General features: G+C 38.8%; 1 pseudogene; it reads left to right on the forward strand.

Moving 5' to 3' along the window:
• Positions 1 to 8,154: 8,154 nt before the first annotated feature.
• On the forward strand, positions 8,155 to 8,840 carry LOC141516376 (translationally-controlled tumor protein homolog pseudogene; annotated as a pseudogene).
• Positions 8,841 to 12,768: the final 3,928 nt, after the last annotated feature.

Raw genomic sequence — 12,768 nt, forward strand, 5'->3', positions numbered from 1 at the left:
ATATCTTTGTTGGTACAAAAGCTGAGGGATATAGGATCATCTTCAAGAAAAGAAACTGTTACCAGGGAAGGTAACTCATTTTACAGATAGGAAATGAGACAAACAGGGTTAAGTGACTTGCACAGGATCACACAGCTAGTAAGTGTCTGAAGATGGATTTGAACTCAGAAAAGGTGAGTCTTACTTCAGTTGCTCAATCTAATTCACCACCTAGTTGAGCATGACTTTATTTTTTTAAATGTATTTATTTATTTTCATCCATATGTACATGCGTATTTCCAAGTGACAAAATTTCCCTCTACCTTCCCTTCCCACCCCCTCCCCTCAGCAGGGAACAGTCAGGTTAGCATTTTACATACATATTTTTGTTAAATATGCTTACAAATTAGTAATTTTGGGCATGAGGATTTAGGATTAAGGGAGAGAGATACATAAGAGATAATTTTTACAGAGTGTTCATCAAATTTGAAAGGATTGGGGGGTTTTGTGTTTTGTTTTTGTTTTCTTTTTCTTCCTCTGGTTGGAGATAATATAGTCTGTATCCAGTCAAATACAGTTGTCCTAGCTCTCTGGACTGCCAAAGAGTTGCTGCTTCCATCAAGGTTGTTCATCTCATAATATTGTTGTTGATGTATACATTGTTTTCTTGGTTCTACTCCCTTAGCTCAGCATCAGATCCTGTAAGTCATTCCATGATTCTCTAGAGTCTGACCATTTATGGTTTCTTATAGAACAATAGTATTCTGTAGTATTCATATATCATAACTTGTTTAGCCATTCCTCAATTAATGGGCATCCCCCTCAGTTTCCAATTCTTCACCACTACAAAAAGAGCTGCTATGAATATTTTGGAACATGTAAGACTTTCCCCATATTTTATAATTTCTTCTGAATATGGACCTAGAATTGGAATTGCTGAATCAAAGGGTATGAACAGTTTTACTGCTCTTTGGGCATATTTCCATATTTGAGCATGACTTTGAGCAGAAATATTTTATGTTTCTTTTCTCCCTGTACTCATAGGGCTTCATACAGAGATCACAGTAAAGACTAAAGGTGTGAACTCCACTGCTGTCCTAGACAGAAAAACCCAAGTGACATCATGTTGCTGTCATTTTATGACAGATATTTAAAATGCCATCATAGCCTCCAGAAAGGTTTGGTCTTGGAGGACTGAGCAACAAAACTCCCACTGGAAGATGGTTGAAAGAAGTTGGGAAAGAGTAGTTCCTTCCACATAAAGATAGGGACCAGACAAGGGAGAACAGCTAATATTCTGTGAAACTCAGCACCTCCAAACCCACATACTGCTAAATCAATATTATCACTAGCTGATATTTCTAAGTCTAACAAGATAAATAAAATTTATTACTTTTCTCTTTGTAAGGGGCATGATCTACACATCAGAGCCCACTAGATAAATGGCATTTTCAATTCAATGTAATAAATATTGATTATGTAGGTATCTAGAAGGAGTGATAGGATCAGGCTTCCCCTGTCTTCCCACAACAAAGATAAGGTTTTTCCCAAAAGAAATAAAGCTATCACTAGAACTTGATTGACTCATGCCTCCATTAATAAAGATTCCTGGTCACCTATAAGCATAAAAATTACCATCCATGTGGAGTTTGGGCCCCCTGCTACCCAGTGAATTTCTAAAGACCACACACATCATGCCACCATATACTGTATTGTACCACACAGATTTTCAAATTGATATGGGGGGGGGGGGGCTGAATCTAGAGAAGCTATGGGCTACTCTATCCATTTTGCATATCATCATTGTGCTCCAGCAAAGGATGCCTCCTTTTGTTAACTGTTCAATGACATTTTTCAAATGACTCATTTTTACCCCAACACTGAACATGGACTAACAGGGTATTGGCATTAGGTCCACCAGAATCATACAAACCAGACTCTTGCTCTTAAGAAAGTAATAATCTTGTTGGGGAATAATCAACTTTAATACATGAAATGACTAGAAAATATTGACAGAAAAGAATGACACGTTCAGTGTCCTGAAAAATATCTAAAGCTTCAAAATGCTTGTCAAACTGAATCTTAGAAAAACTAAATGAACAAGTTATTAAAATTGTGATATAGACAATGAGCATCATGTTAGGTAAGAGAGAATTAGGGTTCAGTGTTACCGGAGTTCCTATCTGTCAAAGGAGGCTTAGAAATACAAGTAAAATTTGACCTAAGACTTGAAGGAGATAGTGAATTACAACTAGACATTTATAAGAGGGAGCAGGACAAAGTGAACTCAACCATATTGTGCTATTAGAGTTGTTTACAAACAATCAGAGGAGGCTATGATAGCTTCTTCTCTGAATATCTTTTTAAAAAAAGTATATGCTCATATGTCTGGAAAGGTAAGTTTTTTCCAAGAAAGGAAAGGAACCTGTAAACAAGAATGATTCAAAATAACATTCATTGATAACATTATCATAGTAAGGCTCTTTAAAATCTTTAAAGATAATTGTACAGATAAGGAAACTGAAACTTCGAAAGACTATAATTGGGTCACTATGACTCAATTTATTAGCATCAGTTCTTGAATAGAATGCAGGTATCTTCACTACCAGGCTATTGCATTTTACCATCCAATCCAGCAAGTCTCCTATGTATACACACACACACACACACACACACACACAATATATATATATATTTACATATATTATATATACATGTAATATTATATTACATATATATGCATATATGTATATAAAAAGACAAAACAATAAATAGTCTCTGCCTTCAAAGCTTACATTCTTGGATGGGGCGACATGGTTGTACAATATAAGTAGAAATGTGATAATTTGGGAATAGAGAAAGAACTAATGTAATTGGTGGCTAGTCAATGAGTCCAGTCCTTATGAGTGAGAAGGTACAGTGTACCTCTGATATAATTACTATTTGGATTTGGGAGCATGAGTACTCTGTAACTGGCTCTGGTCTGCCTACCACATTATTCTGAAGAATCTTTTTGATTGTCTGAAAACTGGGGAAATTCAAAAGGAACTAGTCAGCCTAATCTTAACCTCTTTCCCCTTTGGTCTGACTCCTTCCTGCCTGGTGGCATAGGAACAATACTGTAAGGTGTTATAGTTTTAAGATTCTCCCCATCTGAAGCCAAATGTGACCAGAGAATACAAATCTGAGATCTTAGATTTTTTTTTTCTTTTGGTTTAGGTGAAAGATACTAGAGATGGGGGTGGAGCCAAGATGGCGACAAGAAGGGATCCAGTCTTAGGAACTCTCTGATAAAATTCATCAGCTAAGGACGCTAACTAAACTTTCGAGAGACAGAACCCACAAAGGGACCCAGTGAGGCAGTTCTCCTACTCAAGGTAACCTGGAAAAGAGCAGAAAGTCTCTGCTTCCCGGGATCAGAGAGGCGGCCTGCCAGAGGGGTGGCCCACCGGAGCCAAAGAACTTCAGCCTCCCGGAGGCAGCCCCAGGGTGCTGGGAGTCTCAGCTCACAGCAGCGGGGGAGTCTCCTGAGGTGCACCCCAAGGAGCACTGGGCACAAAGTGGGGGAACAGTGGGGGACCTCTGCCAGAGCCAGCACGTGGAGCCCAGCCCTCAGGGCACACAGCTAGCAGCATGGTCTTTCCCCAGCCCTGATCCAGGAAACAGAAGCAGGCAGTGCCAGTAAGCAGGAGCCTCCAGGGCATGAGCTCATTGAGCTGAGGGAGGGGAGTGAAGAGAGACTGCAGAGCTCTGTCCTCTACCTCTGGAACAGGACTCTGGGGCTCTGACCACATTCAGTTCCTGATCCCAGTCTAGGCCCCCCCAATAGAACAACAGGGCCCCCCCACCTCGGCCCCATGGCAGAGGGGGGGGCGCTTATGGTCATTCACAGACCAGGAGGGAGGACAGAGCCTCACACACTGAGACCCCTGTGGGAGTGTCCCAAAAGCTCAGGAAGCACCCCCAAACCAGGCCCAGGCCAGGAAAATGAGCAAGCAAAGAAACAAAAGGAAGACTATTGAGAAATATTTTGCAAATGAGCCCAAAAAGGATCAAAATACTCAGTCTGAAGATGAGGAAGCACAAGCTCCTGCATCTAAAGACTCCAAGAAAAACAGAAATTGGGCTCAGGCTATGACAGAGCTCAAAAAAGACTTTGAAAATCAAATGAGGGAGTTGGAAGACAAACTGGGAAAAGAAAGGAGAGAGATGCAGGAAAAACATGAAAATGAAGTCAGCAGCTTAGTCAAGGAAATCCAAAAAAATGCTGAAGAAAATAGCATGCTAAAAAACAGCTTAGGTCAAATGGATAAAACAGTTCAAAAAGTTATTGAGGAGAAGAATGCTTTAAAAAGCAAAATTGGCCAGATGGAAAAAGAGATAAGAAAACTCTCTGAGGAGAACAAATCCTTCAGACAAAAAATAGAATTCAGGGAGATTGATGAATTTAACAGAAATCAGGAATCAATACTTCAAAACAAAAAAATGAAAAATTAGAAGAAAATGTGAAATATCTTATTGAAAAAAGCAACTGATATGGAAAACAGACTTAGGAAAGATAATTTAAAAATTATTGGAATACCTGAAAGTCATGATCAGGAAAAGAGCCTTGACATCATTTTCAAAGAATTACTACAGGAAAATTGCCCTGATATTCTAGAAGCAGAGGTCAAAATAGAAATGGAGAGAACCCACCAATCCCCCGGAGAAAGAGATCCCAAAAAACCAACCCCTAGGAATATTATAGCCAAATTCCAGAACTCCCAAGTTAAAGAGAAAATATTACAAGCAGCCAGAAGGACACAGTTCAGATATTGTGGAGCTGCAGTCAGGATCACACAGGACTTAGTAGCAGCTACATTGGAAGCTCGTAGGGCTTGGAATACAATATACCGGAAGGCAAAAGGGCTTAGAATGCAGCCAAGAATGAACTACCCAGCAAGGCTGAATGTCCTCTTCCAGGGAAAAAGATGGACTTTCAATGAACCAAGGGAATTTCAAATGTTCCTTTTGGAATGGCCAGAGCTGAACAGAAGGTTTGATCTTCAGATACAGGACTCAGGTGACGCATGGAGATTGGAGGAGAGGGGGGAAATATGAAGGACTTAATGATGATGAACTGCATGTATTCCTGCATAGAAAAATGACACTGATAATACTCATGAACCTTCTCAGTTAATAGAGCAGGTAGAGGGAGCTTCTATAGTTGAAACACAGGAGAAAGCTGAATTCGAAGATAAAATATGGTGTAAAAATGGAGTCAATAGAAAAAAAGGGAAATGGAATGGGAGAAAGAAAACGGAGAGGGGAAATAGTCCAAGATATCTCACATAAGATTTTTTTTATTATAATGAGCTGTTGCAATGATATGGAAGTGGGGAGGCAAGGGGGAATGAGGGAAACCTTTGCTCCCATCAGAGATGGCTAGGAGAAGAAACAGCATATATACTCAATGGGGTATAGACATCTGGAGTAAGAAGGATGGGGGAGCAGGGGGGAAGGGTTGGGATTTGAATAAAGGAGGAGAGGATGAACCATGGGGGGAGAGTGGCCAGATACAACACATTTTCTTTCTTACTTCTTGCAAGGGGCTGGGATTGGAAGGCCTGCCCAGGACCACAGGGCCAGGTGGATTCTGGACCTAAGGGGTGGTATGGGGGCTCAGGGCTTCTTGGCCCCAGGACCAGGGATCTGTCTGCTGCACCACTCAGCAACCCTACAGCAGAGTCAGAGTGAAAGGAGAGAGAAAATAGAGTACATGGTAGTGGAGGAATAAGAAAGGAGGGAGTTGCGATCAGCAATGGCAAGGGTGGAAAAATATGGAAATAACTTTTTTGATGGACTTATCATAAAGAATGAGATCCACCCATGACAGAGTTGTTGGTGTTGGAACAAAGACTCAAGCACATTTTTTGTTATTATTATTTGGGGGGAGGGTGCAGGGCAAGTGGGGCTGGATGGCCTGCCTGGGGCCACATAGCAGGGTGATATTTGGGTATCTGGGGCCAGATTTGGACCCAGGTGCTCCTGGCTCAAGGGCCAATGCTCTGTCTGCCACCCAGCCACCCCTACTATTATTACTATTTTATTTTATTTTGGGTATTTTTTTTCTTCCTTTTTTTTGGTTTTTGCAGGGCAGTGGGGATCAGGTGGCTTGCATGTCACATGGCTGGGTGATTGTTGGGTTTACAAGGCTGGATACGGACTTGGGTGCTCGTGGCTCCAGGGCTGGTGCTTCGTCCATTGTGCCACCTGGCCATACCTACAATTATTACTATTATTTTTTTATTTTAATTTTTTTCTCTCCCCTTTACTTTTTTCACCCAAGCAAGTCTATCTATATTCATGGGGGAGGAGGGGTATTTTGTTTACTTGTAAACAAGAATATTTTATTAATGTAAAAAAACATTTGTACAAAATGAGATTAAAAATAAATTAAAAAAACATCAAAAAAAAAAGAAAAAAGAAAGATACTAGAGATGGCAATACAGGTATAGGATCTACCACAGGGTTTTCAGCTAGTCAGTCCAGTGCTCAGTCAAATGCTCAGGGAGCAAGGAGCAAGGATTCAGCCTGCTTGTAGCTGAGACAAGGATTCATTTGATATCAAGACCATATTTGGCCTAAAATTTTTGGGATCAGTGCTGCAAAAATGCATTGAATCTGAGCCTACTCTCTTCATATATGGAGGTTGTATAGAGGTGAGTATACCCTCATGGTATTGGAGAAAATGCTTTAAAGTAAGTATTGTTTTGCAAAAGCTTTGTAAAAGTTAATCTGACTGTCAGAAAGTAAGGTATCATCCTTGAACACTTAACTATAGTCATCTAAAGAGGAAAGGAAATAATTTCAGTAGAAAAGCTTGGTTTTGTAAGTTTGGCTTCATGCCTACTTTCCAGATTATAATTCTTTAGTTGAAGGGTCACTGTAAAAACTTTTCAATTAAGTGGAAGGGAATTATGCCCTCCCCCAATATTAGGGGAAATGTTTTAACCTTTTATTTTTATGCCTTTGAATGAAATATTATTTTGCAAAATATATCTGATGTGTGTTTAACTGCAACTGGGGTGCTAGTCACTGGCCTCTAAAAAGGAGTAACAAAATTAGTGGAGACGAACCAATGAAAGAAAAGATAGACTTCCTAAACTTCTCCAGGGTACTGTCTCTGGAGGAGGGGAAGGAGAAGAGGCCCACAGCTTAGTTCAGCAACTATGGAGCAGTAATCCCAACTGGTTCTCAAGAATTCTCTTCTGGACTAGTTGCAACATCCAGTCTGGAATCCTAGGCTCCAAGATCCATTGGGTTGGGGATGCTCTTCTTTGCACTTAGAACTGAAAAGAACAAAAGAAACAGATTAAACCCCCTAACCCATTGCTCAAAACTACAGCACCTAAGGGAAGGGGGAGAGGACCCAAAATGGCCTCCCCCTACCCTTACCACAAGGTATGACTTTCCATTCTTAACTTTTAGATGTGATTGCCAAAAAAAACAACTCTTCTTTAGTCAGGTAGTTTTAAAGTCTGGCTACCCAGACAATGAAAAGCGTCTACTCCCAACTACATGGAAGGTCAATGAAGAATGTCCATGTACATACGTCTCCTGTCTCTTAGAAGCAGGTCAACTAGCACCTCTCATGCCACTGTCTAGGCATACAACAAGCCAGTTACATAAACATTGAATATTATTGTTATAAATATTAAATAAGAAGGGAACAAATTTTAGACAAATTCCAGCCTCTGCAAAGGTAGTGGGAGGTGGAATAGATAGCAAGTAGGCCAGTATGTCTGGAATGTACAATATATGATAGATAATAATATTAGAAAATGAAATAATATTAGAAAGGTAAGCTATTATGCCATATACCTGTTATATCTTCTAGATGCATGAGGCTACAATATGGGCACTACAATTAAACAACAGTTTAAGGACAAATTTGTGAAATTCATCCAGTGATGGCATTGTATGGGTTAGTTGACCGTTTGTAGGCTCTAGATCTGACAAACATATTCCATAAGGACTTAATGTGTTAAAAATGCAAAGGGTAGACCTGTCAAGGATTTTTGAAAGAGAAAGACAAGGCTTTTCCGCCCGCTGCCCTCCCCCCAGCGCCGCTCCGGCTGCATCGCGCTCGCACCGAGCTCCGGCCCGCAGCCTCCCGCCGCCGCCTCCCTGATCGTCTACCGGGACCTCATCAGCCAAGATGAGATGTTCTCCAACATTTACAAGACCCGGGAGATCGCGAACGGGCTGTGCCTGGAGGTGGAGGGGAAGATGGTCCGTAGGACAGAGGGTACCATTGATGATTCACTCATCGGTGGAAATGCCTCTGCTGAAGGTCCTGAGGGTGAAGGAACAGATGCCACCGTAATCACTGGAGTTGATATAGTAATAAACCATCATCTGCAAGAAACTAGTTTCACAAAAGAGTCCTACAAAAAGTACATCAAAGACTACATGAAATCAATCAAAGGCAGACTTGAAGAAAACAAGCCAGATAGAGTAAAACCTTTTATGAGGGAGCTGCAGAACAAATCAAACATATCCTTGCTAATTTTAAAAACTATCAGTTCTTCATAGGTGAAAACATGAATCCAGATGGCATGGTGGCTCTCCTGGACTTCCGTGAGGATGGTGTGACCCCATATATGATTTTCTTTAAGGATGGTTTAGAAATGGAGAAATGTTAACAAATTCAGCTGATTACTTTGAATCACCTGTCATCATAACTGGCTGCTGCTTTTTGTCATCTACACAACCACCAGGACTTGGACAAACTTGGACTGATGTCATCTTGAGCTTTATCCCTTTATTTTTGACCTTGATTTATTTGGAGTGGAGGCATTGTTTTTAAAAACATGTCATGTAGGTTGTCTAAAATAAAATGCATTTAACCCCCCCCCCCCCAAAAAAAAGAGAAAGACAAGTCTGGAGATTTTTTTGGGGGGGGATGTAGATTGATGAAGATTTGTCAGCAATTCTCCTCTTCAACAGTCATCTTGGAAAATAGCATGGACAGTCTTGTAACATTTTGGATTTTTTTAGACCTTGAATATTCTCATCATATCCAGCTGTTCCCAGTCATCTGAGAGGTTCTTCCCAAGTTATCTTCAGTCCTACTGGAAACAGGAAATACTAGAAACCTCACTAGAAAATCATGTAGATTTCTGGCCTAGTTTTATTGAGGTTTTGATAAGCATCCAAAATTGTGGTTGTTTATACCAACTGAGCTTCTGAATCTCTTGAGATTCACCCCTCTTGAAATGTGAAATCCAACAGCCCCACAGAAAAAAATAATGCCATCTCCTAACCTCTTCTTGGAAATTTTCCTTTTTTCTTTTGCCAGGTTTGCTAATTTACACGTGCTCCAAAGCTGATACCAAATGGGGAAAAATTTGAGAGTTGATTTTTATCAGCTAAAAAAAAAGTCCAATGATGATATAAATACAACTTTATTCATTCTTTCTATTAGAGGATGAGAAATTTGGTGAAAGATGAAAATTTAGAAGGGATTGAAAAAGAAAATATAACTTCACAAGTCTATGAAGACAAAACACACTACAGCATCAAAATTATTGTTCGTTAATTCATACCATCAGGGAGTAATTAAATTATAGAATCATAGCACTCTGATTTGGAAGGGACCCTAGAGGTCATCTTGTCTAATATCCCACACAGCAGAGGAATTCCTTCTATAATGGCCCTGACAGATGGTTATCCAAACTCTGCTAGAATAAGTAGGCGTCACTATAAATACAGTTTATTATTTCTCATATGATGTTAACAAACATTATTAACAAGAATGTCAAAGCATTTGTTTTAGACATAGACAATAATTGTCCCACTAGATAGAAAGAAAAAGAAAACCTCTTAAAAGTTAAAATGCTAGCTTATGAGCTCCTTCTGTCACAGAATTTCCACTGACTTCAAAAGGATTTAAAAATTCAGAAGGGCTATTGTACTGTTAGCCTACATCTTATAGGGCTTTATGGTTCCAAAATCACTGACATCTATTATCTTACTTGAGCCTCCCAAGTACCTTCTGAGATAAACTGTGGAGAATTTATCCCCATTTTACAAATAAGAAAACTGAGTCTCAGAGTAATTAATTGATTTCCAATGTTGCACAGCTAGAATCATAGAATATTAGAGTTGGGAATGAGCATAGAGATCATCTAACACACTTTTTTAGCAACTGTGGCAGGGCAGGACACAAATCTAGTCCTTTGACTGTGCCTTCTTTGCTTTATCACATTTTAATATAATGTAAGCCCTTTGAGGACAGGAAATATTTTCTATTTTGTCCATATAATTCCATTGTTTAGTAGGGATTTCATAAATAGTTATTCAGTTATATTGAATAAGATTTGATTTTAAGGTAATCCCACAATTAAACATGAAGAAGTGGTCAAATAATTTTTAAAATACCTAAATCTATTTTTATCGACTTTTTTATGAAAGAATTGATACACATTGCTTTGTGCTTCAATGGTGTGGGAAGCAAGGGTATAAGCATTTGTTAAACATGTATTATGTTCATATTTAAACATTGTGTTAAGCACTTTTACAAATGTTCTACATTTAATTCTTACAACAACTCTGGGAGATAGGCGTTATTATTTTCCTCATTTTACAGTTGAAGGAGCTGAGGCAGTCAGAATTAAGTAACTTGCCCAGTATAGCACAGCTAGTGAGTGTCTGAGGCCAGATTTGAATCACCTCTTCCTTTTGCTAGAGACAACTGTCTCTCCACTGTGCACAAGAGTACTGGGCCTAGAGTCAGGATGACCTGAGTTCAAATCTGACCTCAGATACTCATCAACTGTGTGACCCTAGACAAGCCACTTAATGCTGCTTCTGAAAAAAGGAGCTGGAAAAGGAAATCACAAATCACTCTAGTATCTTTGCCAAGAAAACCCAAATGGTGCCATGAAGAGTCAGACACAAAATCCTGTTGGATCCCCAGAACAAATTGGTGATGTTGGTTCTATTGCAGTCTCCCCATCTTGTAGCTGAGGAGACTGAGGTTCCAAGAATGAGAATCATTTTGCCCAGGATCACACAGCTAGAAAGTAAATAGATTTGAATCCTATTTACCAGTGCAGCACTCAATTGACCACATCACATTGCCTTTCATAATGGGTCCTAAGAGATAAAATGGATACTCTTTGAATAAAGAAGAAAAGAATTCTTAGTAAATTCTATTCAGCCATAAGGATACACTTTAAAATTTGTTTATGTTTGTTGTTGTGGATATCAATAAGGTTTCAAGATAATGAAGAAATTGTGTAAGGGTAGTGTCAATTAGACTAGAAACTTGATTATAGCCTCTTTAGTTAGGATGCATTGTTTTACTGAATTGATCACACTTCATCAAATCATGCTTTTAAAAAAATTTACAAAGAATATGCAGCATTCAATTTTTTTTCTTGAATATCAATTATTTTCCTGGCACTTCACACTCAAGCAGTTTTGAATTAAAGGACTTGTGAAATTCAAAATACAGGATTCAGGCAGACAGACAATAGAGCCAGATGCTGTTTGATAAAATTGCTTATATTTGTTCACATATCCCATTGACAGGTGTGAAAATTAAGTAGTATTAGTTTTGGAGAAATGATTTTGATCAATCCCAGAGGTAATAGCATCAAATTGAAATAATTATTCCTATTCTCTTCATCTTGGTCCTTCCATTTAATAGTCTGGCATCCACATTTGACTCTGCTCTGTGTTTTTCAGTTAATCAGAAGATAACTCTCTTGCCTGTCTTTTGCTCCATTGGGACTTGTCTGACCAAAGTGGGGGAGGTGAGAAGGGAAGAGCTGGTAAGAAACCAGAAAAATACTACCAACAACCTTATTTTTCCCCTATGATCCTAGGTGGAAATCAGTTCCCCAACTTTTATTCCCCAGAATTAACCCATCTCAAAATTAAAATTGCCCTATATATTATCATATTTAAGTAAAGCTTTGCCCAATACATTTTTAAAGAAAGGGAAATGTGATTTAATGTAGGAAATTTAAAACTTTTTATAGTTACAAACTATTCATTTTTTTTAGAAATCATAGAACACTTGTCAAGTCATAATAGCTTTCATTTGTATATTTATATAAAGTTTATATATAAACTTTCATTTGTATATTTATATATTCATTTTTATATTTCAATTGTATATTTCTAGATGCCCCAGCCTTGCTTCTGTTGATTATTTCCTATTTATTCTGTATATAGCTATATAGCTTATTTGTACCCATTTGTTAGCTGGTTGTCTTCTCCATCAGATTGTAAGTTCCTTGAGGTCGGGGACTGTCTTTTGCCTCTTTTTTATATTCCCCAGAACTTTCATAATACCTAGCACATGGTAGGTAATTTAATAAATGGTTATTGACTGACTGACTGAGTCAACACTCTCTCTCTAAACCATAATTCAAAAGCCCCTTTGTGTTTTTTACTTTTACTTTACTTTACATTAATGCAAAACAATGCAGCTAATCAAATAGTTCAGCAAAAGTTAACAAGGAAATCTATCCCCATGCACACATGAGGTACAGTCTACCACTTAGGATACATGCGAACTGGAAATACATTTGAGGAGCACACAAATAGGGAATACATGTCATGGGAACAGAAATGAAGAGGGCACAGTTCAGAAATTCATATATCTAGAACATTTTCTTTGTCAAAGCAATAAAAACTCCAGGGCTGGAGGGATGGCAATGTGATCATGCTCTTCTTTGCTATGAATTATCATGTCTTTTGTTCCTCTGCGATACCTCTATGCATTGAACTTTC

The sequence above is a fragment of the Macrotis lagotis genome, chromosome 3 (genome assembly GCF_037893015.1).
Source record: "Macrotis lagotis isolate mMagLag1 chromosome 3, bilby.v1.9.chrom.fasta, whole genome shotgun sequence".
In the NCBI taxonomy this organism is placed as follows: Eukaryota; Metazoa; Chordata; class Mammalia; order Peramelemorphia; family Peramelidae; genus Macrotis; species Macrotis lagotis.